Source organism: Ambystoma mexicanum, chromosome 4p, assembly GCF_040938575.1.
Source record: "Ambystoma mexicanum isolate Mex_15411 chromosome 4p, UKY_AmexF1_1, whole genome shotgun sequence".
Taxonomy (NCBI): Eukaryota; Metazoa; Chordata; class Amphibia; order Caudata; family Ambystomatidae; genus Ambystoma; species Ambystoma mexicanum.
The window spans coordinates 1,136,521,245-1,136,537,032 of NC_090927.1; positions in this window are offsets into that span (position 1 = coordinate 1,136,521,245).

Sequence of the window (15,788 nt, forward strand, 5' to 3'; positions counted from 1 at the left end):
TCTGCCTTCCCTTTCTCTTGCGTGTTGCCTGCTCCCTTTTGTGTGGCAGGGTCCTTGGCCTCAGTTTCTGATTCTTTTCTCATGTCTGCTTGTCTGTTTCATGCCTGTGTGCCCTGCCTTCTTGTATGACTGCCGCCTTTGAGAACAGCTACCTTCTTCCGGATCCTTTCTTGGATACAATTGCTGCTAGGTTTGTATCCTTTTGTCATGGGTTTTGGATCATATGCTCCACTGGCAGTGTTTACTGCACTGTCCTGCTGCCACGTTAATCAGGGGATGCCATTTTGTGGCATTGGGAGTACTTACAAGCAGATCCTGGGATTCCAACCTCTCTGTGATTTCGAGTCCTCTCAGTGTCATACTGACTGTGGTCAGATCTGAGTGTTCACAATGTCCCATCACCAGGACAAGGGGTAAGTGGTACCTGGTCCTTCACTGCATGACTCTCTGGGGGGCTTGCAGTGTAGGTGTTGTGGGTGGAAAGGTGTCACTGTGTGTGTTATTTTCATTGCATTGGCGTGAGGTGGGCAGATCTGGCTACATTGGTGCAGGGACACATGATGATGGGTGGCTGGTGAGTTCTTATTTGCATTTGTTTCATGGCACTCAGTGTGGCACATATTGCTGTGAAATCGGGTGCATGGATGTTTTGTCTGCCCTGCCCTTGTTTGTTTTTCTCTACAGAGGCATGCTGCTGGTGGAATATGGTTGCTGCAATTGTATGCATGTAATTGTCACATAATCAAAGATGGGTGGTTTGCAGGCCTGCAGAGGGTGCCACCTGTGCATTCCAGGGTGCAGCTGTTGCAAGCTCATGAGTAAAAGATATGATTTGACATATGCATCTTTATTGCTCTGCAGTTGAATTTCTCAAAGTCTGCATGACTATTTTGATGTGAATGGGTATTGTGCGCATACTTGTTGTCAGGGAATGGATTGGCCACTAGACCTGCATTTTTTTGTGGTACACACATAGTGGAACCATGGCACTCCTCACATGTGTTGGTTGCTAATTTTCATTTTGTACTGTACCTTCCTACTTGTGTTCTTGTGTATGTAGTATAAGGGCTACGTGCAGAATAGTGGTTGGCATCCATGTGACAGTGCTCAGGTACTTTATTGCTTGTGTTGTGTACTATTGGCTGTAATACATGGACACTGCTGTTTCCAGTTACTATGACTGTGTTGGTGATTTGTGCACAGCCCTACAGATTAGTGTTGTATCAGCCACTTCAACTCCATACAACCTGGTACATACTCATGCCAGGGCCCGGTGGAGTGGTGACTGGCGGTAGATGTAACTATCATGCGTGCTGCCAGGGAAATTGGCATACACTTCCATGATCAGTCCATTAGCATCACAAACTGCCTGCACATTAATAGAGTGCCAGTGCTTGTGATTGCAGTAGATGTGCTCCGTCAATCGGGGTGGGGAGGGCTGTAGCGCTACATGTGTACAGTCGATTGCACCTTCTACATGATGGAAGTGTGCTACTGTGTAGAATCCCTGGCACACTCACTCTCTGCCTTTCCTCCAGTGTTCAGGGCATATATATGTGCCTGCACTCACCCGCACATGCTGTTATGCATGCCAATAACTGGGGGAGACAGTGGGATTGCGTGGCCTGTGATTTTTCACCAACTATTGCTGTGGTTCGCTGGAAGGAGCCAGTTGCAATGAAATGGTGTTCAGTCAGCACTTTTCTCAAGGGGGGTAAGGGCCTGAGAGCAGATGATGGGTGATGCTAGGTCATGTTCCCACTCCCATACAAGGTCTAGGATTACATGGGGAAAAACCAGTACCTAGCATATATCTGATCATCAGGCATCCCAAAAAGCGTGGTGCATTGTGCAAACATGTGGGTACTGGGCTTCCTCCTCTGGTGTCCATTGATGATAGCTCCTTATATTGCTGGGTTCCTCATAGCTGTGGACGTTGATTTGGTGTGAATTGCGTGCTTTATAAACAATGGTTCCTATGCGTGTTCTACTTTACCCCTGCTATCATGTGGCGGATGGATCACAGGGTTTGTGTGTGATTTTTCCTGACGTGAGGTTGTGTGTTGAAATTCATGAATTCGGTTGGTTTTGCAGTGGACCGGGCGTTGGATTGCTTAAGCGTGGACCATCCCTCAACACGCCCAATTTTTCCCTTGTTCTTCCTCATTCTGCATGTTCCGCCCACTATTTGGGTCTCTGTGTATGCCTGGATCAGCCCACACTCTGGGCAAGGCACTCGACTGCTCGCAGAGACGTGCCGAACCTGCGCAACTGTCAAGCCACTGTATATCTCAGAAATGAAAGCTGTTGTAGTACAAATTTAGGTAAAAATCCACAAACAGCTCACCTTGGCAAGCGATGACTCCAACTGGGAGAACCAAAGCAGATGGGAAGATTTCCCAGTGACAGCCCTGGCCACTCAGCCCAGGGTAAAGTGACCCAGGTGAGAGGGCAGGACTCCCAGGAAAACCCTCAATGGGAAGAAAACCCTGGACGAAATCCCGCTCGTGCAGATCATGCTGATGGTAGAAAGTTGGATGTCTCGTTAGAGGAAGCAGGTTAGAGGAGAGCCCAAGGACAGAAAAGGAAAGAGAGATCAATGGAAATCCTCTTACCCGAAAACAACTGAGGGAAGAGGACGAGAGTTCGAATCTGGAACCTGGCTGAGTAGGAAAGCTCCGGGAGAATCTGGAAGGATAACAGGAGATGAGAACCAGGTAGAAATACACTAGGGAACCCTAGAGGATGGGAAATTACTCAGATGGGAGACTGGCCAGAACGGGAAACGAATGAGATTGATCCGCGAAGCTGACTGAGAACGAAGCTAACGAAAGCTGAGGGAAGGATCTGAAGAGGGAAAGTAAACACAGGGTAAGTCGGAACCGCAAGCACAGAGAGAAATGCAAGCATGGAAAGAGAGGAGGATTCATAAGCGAACTCACGGAGCGTCAAAGGCAGAAGCAACGCAAAGCACTGGCCGCTTCGTTTCAGCCGGTCGGGGAGATTCACAAGCTTCCAACTTGGAGGTGTTAAGAATCAAAGTGCCGCACAAGCTGGTCCGTGCCCATAGAGACCATTTGCAGCGATGTGTAACAGCAACCTCCATGCAAGTCCTGGAAAAGTCCTGCAAAATCCATGCCATGAAACGATGATGGGGATTTTGCATGCAGACTTGCACACAGAGACCCGATTTTCACTGCAATAAATTCCATAAATCAAGGATGTTGGTTGATACATTCTGTCATTTTATTTAAATATGCGGCCAGCTCACCATACTTACAAGCATTGGCAGTGCCAATAGTTTGGCGTTTTTGTGGTTGTTTATTGCATTTTATATTCAGCATGGAGGGAAAGAATGAGGAAGCACAGGAAAGAAGAAATGACAGCATGGGAGGGAATGAAGGGCAGTGCCAGAGGGTGAGGGAAGCATTGTGGGGTGTGGGAGAGTTGTACAAAATAAATGCCACCAAGAGGGAGAATAAAAAAATCCAATAGGTGAAATATAGTCCAGCAACAGTACACAGAAGCATTGCACAATATTGTAGCAAAGAGTGACAACACAAATGGAGCAAAGTGACAGTGCAAAGGGGGCCAATGCATCAGCAAAAGGGGTGCTGATTGACAGCACAGAGGTGCACAGAGCGACTATGCTAGAGGGGGAAGGAGTGAAAGCGCAAGCGGAGGAGGGACATCACAAGGGTGAGCAGCGACAGAGCAAGTGGGGAGGAAGGTCAGTGCAAGCGGGAAGAGACAACACACAAGAGGGGGAGGAGGGAAAGTGCAAGGTGGCAGAGGAGGAGCACAAGGGAGAAAGGAGCAATAGTGAAAGGGGCAAAGGTGTGTCAGTGTAAGGGGGAAGGAGGGCAGCACTAGGGGAGAGGGACAAAGCAAGGGCGAGGTACAGAAAGAGGGGGAGGAGGGACATGCATGAGGCGAAGGAGTGACAGCACAAGGGGGAAGGAAGGAGAGTAAAAGGGGAGAAGGAGGGACAACACAAGAGGGAGGTACAGCAGAAGAGCGAGAAAGGTCAGCAAACGGGGGAGGAGGGCCAGTGCAAGGTGGAGGGAAAGTGCAGGAGGGGAGGAGGTAAAGCAAAAGGAGGAGGGGGAAAGTTGAAAGTGGGGACAGCACAAGGGGGAGGAGGGCCATCTTGAGGGTCGGCAGGGACAGCACAATGGGGTGAGCAGCGACAGCACAAGGGAATGATTAGGGACAGTGCAAGGGGAGCAGAAGGGACAGCACAAGGGGGAAGGAGCAGCAGCGCAATGGCAGAAGAAGCAAGAGCACAAGGTGGAAGGAGCAACAGCGCAAGAGTGAAGAGGGACAGTGTTATGTTATGTTATGTTATGTTATGTTATGTTATGTTATTTGGCATTTATATAGCGCTCTATATATCATTGGTATGACCTCAAAGTGCTTGTGGGTTGAACGGCCTTGGGGACCGTAGTCCATTTCAGTCGAGAGAGTAGGGTATCATAGGGTGCTTGGGTGCCCTCAATAAGTGAGCAGCTGATGCGATTGCTTGATGGTAGCTACATCCTAACATTAGGTGTGGTGGTATTGAGATCAGTCGAATGTGTGAAGTCTAGAGGTTGGTCTCCGAGACTGGATTCTGGCAGCATTAGGCCTGTGCAGGACACTTATGGGTTCAGCTAGGTCGATTTTTCGTGGGGTATAGCTGCGTTCTAGTAGGATGTTGAGGTGTTCATGGAGTATTGTTTGTATGTGAGCAGCTAGGCATAAATCGACTGAGGGGTGTAGCTGTGCTCTATTGTGTGTTGGAGTAGAGTATAGAGTGAGCATAGTAATAGGAGAGGTTAGTGTCTGGAGTGGAGTTTTTATTCTTACAAGTTCACTGTTCTGGATTCCATTTACGCATTTTGTGATAGCTGCGTTCATTTCAGTGCAAGGGGGAGGCGAAAGAGAGCACAGGGGAGGTGGGACACAACATGGGGGAGCACATGGGGGAGGAGGGACAGCACATGCGGGGAAAGGAGCAACACAGCAAGTGTTGGTTGTATATATAATTGCAGTGTCGTTGTCCTATATTGCAATATTGATCTCAATGTGATTTCTTACAAGGACACCTGTATCTTGTCAGAGGTACTACACCTATCCAATAAACTTTAACCTGCAGGTGTCCTAATAACTTAATTTATTGGAGAGGTGCATTACCACTGACAACATTCAGATGCCCCACATAAGAATTCACACTGAGATTTCTCACGAGGACATCTGTATTTTGTTAGTGTCACTGCACACCTCCAAATAATAAAATGCAATACAATAAAATAAACAAGAACCAGGGAAAAAGGAAATAGAAACTGAAACATGTTGTGAGCAGGAGAAAACATTTTTACAATTAACTACAACTTACAGATGTCCTCACAACCTATTTTATTGGAGAGGTGCAGTACCACTGATAACATACAGATCTTATGATGACATCTGTAGGTTGTCAGTGGTACTGCATATCTCCAAATAATAATGGCTTGTTTGGTGCCAGTGTCCAGAAAGTGAAAACTACATGTAGCCCAACAGGGCTGGGAAAGTAGCCCAGATATAGCCCAATACCCTCTGGATGTGAAAAGATAGATCACTACTCGACCCAGCTTTGAAAGTGATATTGACACGTGGCATGGTACAGTACTCCTGATTGGGAGAAAATTAGTTAAACAAGCCACTATTGGATTACATTGGCGTAATGAACAAGAAATAACATTTAGTGTGTTGGCTGATTCCGGTTGTCATGCCAACCACAGTCAGCTTTCTGGCATCCCTTTACTCTCTCTCTTCTCTGTAACAAAATGTGCCAATACAAACAAGGGAGGGCTGTATGCATTAGCAGTAATGAGTGGATGCAATAAATGTATGATTGCAGTTGCCCTCGCCAACCAAAACCTCAGGGTTAAGGCTCTATGGCTAATTGCATAGTGGAAAAGGGGTCCCAAAACCTTCAAAGAATAATGTTTCCCTACAATGGGGCAGCATGAAATGAATGGGGGCCCATTCAGAATGTTGTGTGGGGCCCATTCTTTTCCACCACCAATAGACATACCCAGGCCTTTGTTCAATGTCTGGGCAACTGATTATCGAGGACTCCCCTGCACCATAAGGGATTTAAGCGTGTCTGCAGGGGGCAAAGAAGCTGAAGTGTGGTATTTCCAGAATGTGCTTTAGTGCTTTAACAGTCTAATGTCATAGAGCAGAGATCTGAAAGCTTGCTGATATCCATTTGTATGGCGCTTGTGTCACAAACTAAATTGAATCACAGCGTGGATGTTGCAAACCTGAGAGTGATAGCTCAATCGGTATATGAGTACTTTAGCTTCTTCTACCCTTTACAAAAAATACTTCTCACATCTAATAAACAGGTACGTTTTTAGTTTTTTTTAAAAAAAACTGGCAGGGATAACGTTCTTCTTAGGTCAAGTGGAAGACTGTTCCAAAATATTGGTCTGAAAACAGAGACTACAATCTCCTCTGGACACTCACTGGGTTGGTGGAACAATTAGCAGATGTTTGTCTTTTGATCTTATAGATCGAGTTGGTTGATGATGATGTGTCTTTTCCATGAGATATCTAGGAGCTAAATTATTCAAACACTTGAAAATGATACATCCTGTTTTTATCTTAGTCTGATCTTCCACTGCCAGCCAGTGAAGTGATCAACACAACCCTGATATTGGTATTGACTTCCCTACTCCAAACACCACAGTAACTGCTGCATTTTGTGCCTTTTGAAGTCAATGTATTTGTTTGTCAGGAGCCCCTTCAAGAGGCTATTGCAATAGTCCAACTTTGAATTTATTAGGGCTCCTACCACTGTGGCATGGTCCTTTTTAGGGACATAGGGAAGTACCTGTCGAAGCAGCATTAGGTTGTAAAAGACAGCCCAAACCTTCTCCTTCACATGACCATCACACTCAAAGTTACTTTGCCATATGCATTCCAGGTTCTTAATTCTGGGGGCATATTTCAACTGTGATCCCAGAAAATCGGGTACCTATTACCATTAGTCAGGTGTTTTTGGCCAAACAAGATTACTTCCATCTTGTTTGGGTTAAGTTGGAGCCAATTCGTGGACATCCAGTCTTTGACTTCCTTCAGGAAGATGCTAACCTGTACAAAGGATTCCTCGACATTATTAAGTCTGATAAATACCTGCATGTTATCTGTGTATAAATGAAAGCTACTGTTATGTCTTCTCAGTATATCCACGAGAGGGCATAGACAAAGATTAAAGAGCAGCAGTGATAGGGATGACCCTTACGGGACTCCAAAGCACTCCTGACGAGACTTTGAAAGAAAGCCCCCCAATTTCCGCTGTTGTTGTCGGCCTGACAGAAAAGAAGTGATCCATTTCAGGGTGCTTCCTGACACCTCTCCTGCAGTGCTCAATTGCATGATAAGGATGTTGTGGTCCACAGTGTTAAAGGCTGCGGATAGGTCCAACATTACAAGGAGGGAAAATTCTCCTTGGTCTCCTGCCTATAATCATTGATCCCAAAACGCGGCCAGTGCCGTTTCAGCTCCATATTTCAGACGGAACAGGTCCAGTATACCTTCTCTTTCCACAAATTCCTGGAACTGCATTGTGGCCACTTTCTCCAAGAGTTTTCCTGGCCAAGGAATAAATGCCACTGGGTGGTAATTCTGTAGATTATCAGGATCTAGACCTGCCTTTTTCAGCAGTGGGGAAATTATAGACATTTTAAATTCGTCTGGGAAGTCCTTGGCTCAATGAGGTATTTACAAAATGTGTCATGTATGGCATAATATCTGATGCTAGTCACTTGGCCACACACGCTGGCAGGGGGAAAAGTAAGTCATTGGTGGGTTTAAGAGACAATAGTAGGGGATGTATGATTTCTTCTGTTACTACTTTAAAGCTTAATAGCGTATCATCACCCTCCAGCAAGAGTTCTGTATTGAGGTGGCTACATGTCTCCCGTCCCTCCACTTTTCTCTCCTGTGAGAGATTTTCTTGTATAGTCTTGATTTTATCCAGAAAGAAGTTGTTGAATACATTTGTCTGCTCTAATGAGGGTTCCCTCCCACAGTGAGTATTTATTTGGCCAATAAAGCTTGAGAAAACCCAGAAAAGTTCATGTGCCTGATTAGCAGCTGTGTTTATCTTACCACTAAGGAAGTCTGCTTTAGCTCTAAACATGTCTATTTTGCATGTGTGCAACATTCTTTTAGCTTTACCAAAAGTTTCTGGAATTCTTGCTTTCCTCCATCTTCTTTCTGCTCCCCTGCACGCTCTCGTCACTTCTGAGGGTAATCCATGGTACAGAGAAACTAATTGGTGCTCTTGTTCACAAACGAGCATTGCGGGTGCAGATGTTTTCCATCGTTATAGTCCCTTGTCTCACAAGGATAGCTCGGTGGCAACGTGCTCGCCTTCGAACACAGGTTCGATCCTCGGGTTCGCGCCAAGAAACCTCTGGGTATTATGCACGTTATAAATAACCAATCATATCATATCATGCTTAAACAGGGAATCCCATTCCTCTTTTGATTTTATAATTCCCAATACCTTCCTGATCTTGTGAACTAACCTGCCGTTCCTATCATTTTTTTGTTTGAATTTCGTAGCTCTGTGCCCTGGATTGTTTACAGTTCTTTGGGCTTCTGGCTTGATGCCAAGCTTTTTGCACTGGATAGATGTTCTTTGGGTCTATTACAGTCCACCGTAAACAGCCTCAGGTAGCGGTCTGACCTGGAAATGGGCAGTGTTTGCTATATCAAAATTCCCTTTCCTCTTGCCAATAGCACGTCTGAACAGTGGCCAGACCGTAGGAGGCTGAAATAGCAAGAGGTAGCAGGTCATGTGAGTTCATTATCTCCCGCAGTCGTTTGGCATCTAGCCCCGATTGCTCCTCGAGACAAACGTTGAAACCACCCAAGCAGAGAATATCTTTATACTTGCTTCCTGCATGAATAAAGTACTGATCCAGCCCTTCTAAAAATATGCTGGCAGTGCCTTGGGGCCTAAAGGCAAGTAGTATTTCTATCAAACTGTTTGGTGATGTAGAATGTTGGGTGTTCTGACCCACGTTTGGACTATTATGCTACAACATTTGGTGCTGTGGGCTTAGGAAATCCAAGATGGCCGAAAAAGCCCACATGTGCGCCAGAATCTATGAAAACCGCGCAGTTTGTGCGCACACCAAAATGGTCGCCTGACTTGCCACCCCCCGGTGCGAGTGTGCTGGGTCAGAAGAGCCATGAGTGAAATGGGGTGCCAAAGAGAAAAACAGCAGTGCCTGTTCGCTAGAAAGCACTTTAAAAATCACCCTTTGTTTCTTTGAAGGCAAGCTCAGAATGCCCATTTCAAACATTGCAGAATATCCAACAAACTCACTGAACATCAGCAAACATTTGACAAAATAAAGTCTTGTGGGTATACAAAATCTGGAAAGAGGATGAGCCTAAAATAATGTTCATAGCAAAACTGGCTGAGCTGTGGATTTCAGCAGTTTAAGTAAATTTGGACTGAAAGACACTAAAAATCTAAATGTTTAAAAGAAATGAGTGACCTACTTTTGAGTGTCACATAGGTTTCAATTGTTTAAATGTCATAGTTTTAAACTTAGAATCAGCATTCTAGCTGCATGTGTAAAAATTGTTAGTTTATCTGAATGCAGAAAATTGGGTAACTAGAAGTGACATTAGCTGGGGCCTGGCTTAAGGAACTGAATTCTGCCTGACATCTACCCCCACAGGAGTTAAAACCTGCTCAGCCACTCTTCCCCTTGCCAAAAGGAGTTGTCACCTCTCTGATTAGGTTAGGGGTGGAGCAGCTACAGGGAGTTGAACAAAGGCCTGTCCTGGGCCCAGGCAGAGGGTTTATTAGGGTAGTCGTAAATGGCTTCCTTTTGAACAATGGGCATTCCAGGGCCCAGGCAGATGGTTTATTAGGGGGACCGTAAAATAGCTTCCTCTTGGCAGAAGCTGGGAGGGGCAGGGTCTCTGAGCTTGGCAGAAACTGGATAAAATGGTTTCTACACCATGTGACCTGGGAAACCACACCCCTTTGGGGCCAGAACATAAATCTAAAAAGATGGATCATTCATAGAGCGGACTTGTGAAAATTTTATAAGTGATATCATTATTCTTGTGATTTTTCTGTGCACATTTGAAGACGTGTTAGGACCCGGTGGTATGTTCAGGGGGGTTTTTAGCGGAAAAGAGGATATTACTCTAAATGTATGTATGTTAAAAATCTGACACTCCACCACCTAATGCCCACATGCTTTGCGAACATTGGTGTAAATGCGGGGACAAATCCAATATTGGTAACCCGACCAAAAAGTGAAATATGTTGCCATTTTTTAACCCAAGCCCCCAGGAAGAGCAGAGTTTGAACAGGGTATACCTCAAGTGATATGTGATGGGTGCATGTAATTTCAAACCACTGTGTATCTATGAAATATGTCTTTAGGTCAAATATAGATTGTGTGTAATTTGACAGGGGAGTGTCCTTTCTGCAAGCCATTAAATGACATCGCTCTGACACTCCACTTCTTTTCCCCAATCAAGAGAGAAAGGAAAGCTTGACCAATGGGCAGTTGAGAGAGGGGCTGGCTAGTGATGCTGCACACACACCCACTTTCAAAAGACATAAAAAGAGCCACTGGAAGCTAGAGAGGGGATTCTATTCCACCTGCTGCAGGACGCTCTGCCGGGAAAATCCATACTTTACCTCCATCAACCTCCAGAGAGCCAACATAGAGACTTCAATCTATCCACCTTCAAAGACCAAGACTTTACTTCAGAATTTGTAGCAGAGAGGTCAACTACAAGCTAAATCCCTCTTTAGCAGGCCTCAAATCATTGCCACTATTCACAGCCAGGCGAGCTGTTTGAATTCTTTGCAAGAACTCTTGCCATTTGCCAGAGAGCAGTGTTGTATCCAGAGAGAGACCAGCTGAACCGGAGACCGCTGTATCCGGACCCACAGACCTGATCAGAACCAGAGACCCAGACCAGTACAGCAGAGTAGAGCTGACCCAGACGCTGTGCGCAGAAACCGTCCGTGGCGAGTGAAGAAAACATGTTGACCAGATCCGTGGCGAGGCCCATTCCTTTTAAAATTATATTGTGAGTACCTAGCAGAACTGTGCAGAACCAATCCCTTAGTTAAAATAATATAATTCAATCTATTTTAATCTAACCAAACTGCCTCCTAACTGTCACCTGTCATTTGCAAAGCTGTCACTTGTCATTTTCTAGCTGCAAGCTGTAAGCTGTAACCTGTCGCTTTGAACTTTTAAAATTTTAAATCCGAAAAACTACCTTTATTTAATCGTCCGTATCTCTGGAACCGTTTGGTTTAACTTTCCTCTGAAAGCTTAGAATCTCAGCTTTTCAACGAGCCTAGAGCCGACTTCCTACTCCTTATACTTTCTCCGTAATCACGATTCTCGCACTCGCAAATTTTACCACGATTTGTGATTTGGTTAAGAATCCAGCCACGTGTAACCATCAGCAGTCATCTCTTTCCTTGCTAAAAATTCGTGTGCCTCTAAAGAACCATCCTAGATCCTTGCTAAAGTGAGCCTGAACTCATCCCAAGTATATTTCACTTACCCTGAACCTCCTAAAGGGAATTAAAACCATTTTCAGCATCTTCCTCACTTCATTGTCACCATATTCACAGCATTTTGCATGTGTTTCAAAACTCCCACCTGTTGTATAAGATTGCTGGGGTGAACTGAATTACATTTGATTGCATTTCTGAGAACTGTGTGCTTTACTTCCATTTCCTTGCATTGCATAAAGGGGGGGAGTGGATTGCCAGAGAAAAGTGATTACATTGTTTTGCTGAAACCCTATCAAGTTATTTTCTGTATTGCATTTTCATTCCACCTTGCATCCATTTGAAACCATAAAGGTATTGTTGCTATCTTATCCATCCTATAACCACTCATCATTGATTATAAAGAAGTGTGCTAGTGCCAGACTATCCATTATTGATTACTGCTCAGATTAAATGTGATATTCAATTATTAATTTATTATAAAGTGTGATATATATATATATATATATATTGTTTAAATTATCAATTAAACTGTTTAAACTTGCAAAACAGAACTACTTCTTGGCTCAGTGGGGCCAGGGGGATTCCAAGAGAGGGGTGTTATATAGGGGTAGTCATCCAGAACTCATGAACTGGACGTAAAGATATATCAATAAGGGTTTCCATTCAGTATCCCAGACTAGGCATTGACTTAGCTGTAGTGTTGAATTGAATCCTCTTACAAATTGGGGGCTGGAGCCGGACATTTGGGTTAGATCTATCACTTGTGAAGATTAATACAGTGTGCCAGCTGACCAGATACACATATCCGGTCGGATCACCACGCTGTGTTACGCTGTGAAGCACTCCTCAAAGGAACGCTCTAACGAAAAGGTCTGTTTTGCAAAAAATAAAATACAAACTTCTGTAAGTCAGGACAGAGACCAATCTCTAGAATGACGACCTTAGTAGACATGAAAATAGCCAGAGAGCACTTCTTACATAAGTTATTTGTGAGAGGTGAGTGGACTCACCAGGACCGCATGGTCTGGTTGCAGGCCATCACGCAACAGGTCACTGAAACAGGGTCAGATATATGGAGAGATCAGGGTCCCTTACATGTGGCCCTGAGTGAACTATACATGGCTCCTAAAGCTAAGGGTGAACAAGACAAGATGGTTAGGATAGCAGCATACCTGTACCTATATATGGGAGACATGCAGGATAAATGTACTGAAAGCCAAGATCTGGCAAATAAGCGACAGATGGCGTTAGAGAAGGTCCAATCTGACCTGGTCTCTTCTGAGCAGAGGCTGCAGGGGAGCCAGGAGTCCGAAAATGATAGTAGGCAGTATATCATTAAAATAAAAGAGGACATGGATATACTGCAACAGGAAAAGACAGACCAGGATACCAGAATTCTGGCTTTGCAGAAGGAACGCCAAGACAGTTTGGACTCCCTACTGCAGAGCCAGAAAAAGCTGGAGCAATAGATCAATTTCAACAGGGCATGCACAGAGCAGGTAGCCACCCTGCAAATCCAACAAGACAGAGAGAAAGAGGAGAGCAATAAACTGATCCTGAAAGACCTGGATACCCAGGCAGAGTTTGATCAGGAGCGCCAGAAAGCTGGTGCCTTCCAAAGGCAAAGGGACGACCTGGCGTCACAAATTCAAGCTCTTGGTCAGGAAAGGGACACCTTAGGCCAGGAAGTCTGCCACTTAAGAAGAAAAATTGAAGAAAATCACCTGGCCCACCAGGGACTGGGTGACCTCCAAAAAGAACACCAGGACTTGCTAGAGCACACCAGGAGGATGGAGGAGGCTCTGGCAAGACAGGAGCAGGCCAGTAGGGAGGGGACTCAGGAGGTAACCCTCCTGCAGCAAAGACTGGCCCAGTGCTCCAGGACCAATCAGGAAACGCAGAGAGAGAATGAGGCTCTCTGCCAGCACAATGATAGGCTCCAACAACAGGTAGCGATGCAGGAGAGACTGATAGAGTCTAGTAAGGCCTTAACTGAGGAACTGAAGGCGCAGGCTCTTGCATTGCAACAGGGAGCAGGGGTGGATAGAGACCAGGTTCGCTGGGAAAGGGAAACTCCTGAGCATAACCTCAGGAGCCCTAGTACCAGAGGCCTTTATCTCTCTCAGTCCCTGGACTCTGCCACCCCCATGTCCCCTGGCGCACATGAGCACCGGGCCACAGGGATGGCAGATTACTATCCAGCCAGAAGCATGGGGCTCATAGGCCAGTACCTCCCAGGAATGGATGGGCGGGCACCCGGGTATGGGCACCCAAGCACAGTGCAATTTAGTGGGGAACCCCAGGAGAGTAGGCCCATTAAGGGCATCCTGAAAACCTCTGCCCAGTTAGGTCAGTGGGGGGGTACCCATCAAATCCTGGCAGCAAAGAGGAATCTGAAGACTCCTCTGAACGGCGCAGGACACAGGAGACCAGATCCCCACATTCTGCCAGCCATTCCCAGGCTCGCAGAATCTGGGAAAACCTGGAAGATCAGACAGGAACCTCTGGGAGCAGTGCCTCTGAATCAGAGGATGAATGGACCAGGGTTACCCGAACCAAAAAGGCCAATAAGGCAAAAAGGGCCTTGCTTAAGGACCCATTGAAACAGATTAAGGCAATCAGGAGTGTCATCACGCTTTATCATAAGAACGCCAAGTACTCTTTTTGGGAACACTTGGAGCTCTATGAGCAAATGATGGAGACTTTTCATTTGAAGGACAGCCAAAGCTGTATCCAATATGTAAAGTGGACATTCCCCCCAGAGTACTCCAGTTTCTTTGCGGGGCTGGAGGACCAAAATCATTCAAGGTGGTCCACCTATAGGGCGGCCATATTAAAACATTTTTCTGTTCACAGAAATCCCCAAGAGGCTCACAAGGCAGCCTACAATTTGCAATGTGGGGAGGATCAGGCCCCACAAGAATTCGTGCAAGAACTGAAACGTGCCTTTGCGCAGACCACCAGAAGGGTGCGAACAGACAGCAGAGAATTTGTCAATACATTTTTCCATGCCTTGCCCAAATACATCATGACCCAGCTCGTGAGAGATTTTCACGAGAAAAGATCTTTAGACTGGGTCATTGAACAGGCTACCCAGATCTATGAGGTGCAGAAGCCCATAGAAAATAAAAATAATGCGCCCAAAAACCCCAAAACCAACAGCACCCCTGCTGCTGCCAAGGTGGCAGAGGTAAAGGTTGCCCCCGTTTTAGACTTGGAGATGGGGGGACTAAAAACCTACCTGCACCTAATAATCCTAAGCCCAGAAATCCCTCGGGCCAGTCACAGACAGGGAGTCGAGGAGGTAGTCCCACAAATGGGGTCCCCCGCTCCCCTGACTATGTAAGTCCCTGCTACAAGGGAAACTGACCAATCCTGGGTTATGTGTGGACTTCTCCAGCCCAAGGGGGGGGGGATCCAGCCAAGCACCTGACCCGGGGAACTTCCCTCCTAACTTCCCCCAGGAGGGCAGAAATTCTCCAAATCCTGGGCAGAACTTTTTCCCCAGGTATCCACCCAATTTCCAGCCCCAAAATCATCCATCCTTCTTTCCCCAATTCCCTGAGCCCAGACAACCTAACCGGGAGAGGGGAGGCCAAGGGTGGAGGGGTACCAAAATCTTCCCAACCAGGGGTACTACCAGAGAAGGGATAGCTAACCTTCCCGGGATCAGCCCAGGGGAGAAATTAGAGCCCCGTATCAGCCTGAGCGGGTTTCCCAGTTAGAGCGCCAGGTCCAAAATATGGCACGGGATCTGGGTCACATACTGAGGGCTCAACAGAACCCTCAGATGAGCATGCCACCGCAGAATGCCCCAAACTCTGGACCTGGTGCTCCAGAACAATGACGGGGGCAGCACCCCGATAACACACCGGTTCCCAGGGAGGAGGCACAAGGGGAAGGGGGGTGTAAAGCCTTGGAGGAAGCTTCCTTCCCAACTTGTAAACAGCCCTGGAAAACCAGGAACCGGAAACAAAATCTCCTGCCCCTGAAAGCCCGCCTCCCAAGGAGCAGAGGGGGGGTAGGAGAAACAAAGGACTCAAACAGACCCACTTTGTGGAGGAGGTACAGGTCTTCCAATTTGAGGGAGAGGGATCCTCAGAGGATCCTGGGGAAAGGACCTTCTCCTTCAGAGATGGGGGAACTCCTCCCAAGGAAAAATGGGTCCCAAGGAATGCCAATTCTGACTGGGGAGATATGGAGGCTGAGCTACCGCCGCCCATCATCTCACCCCAGA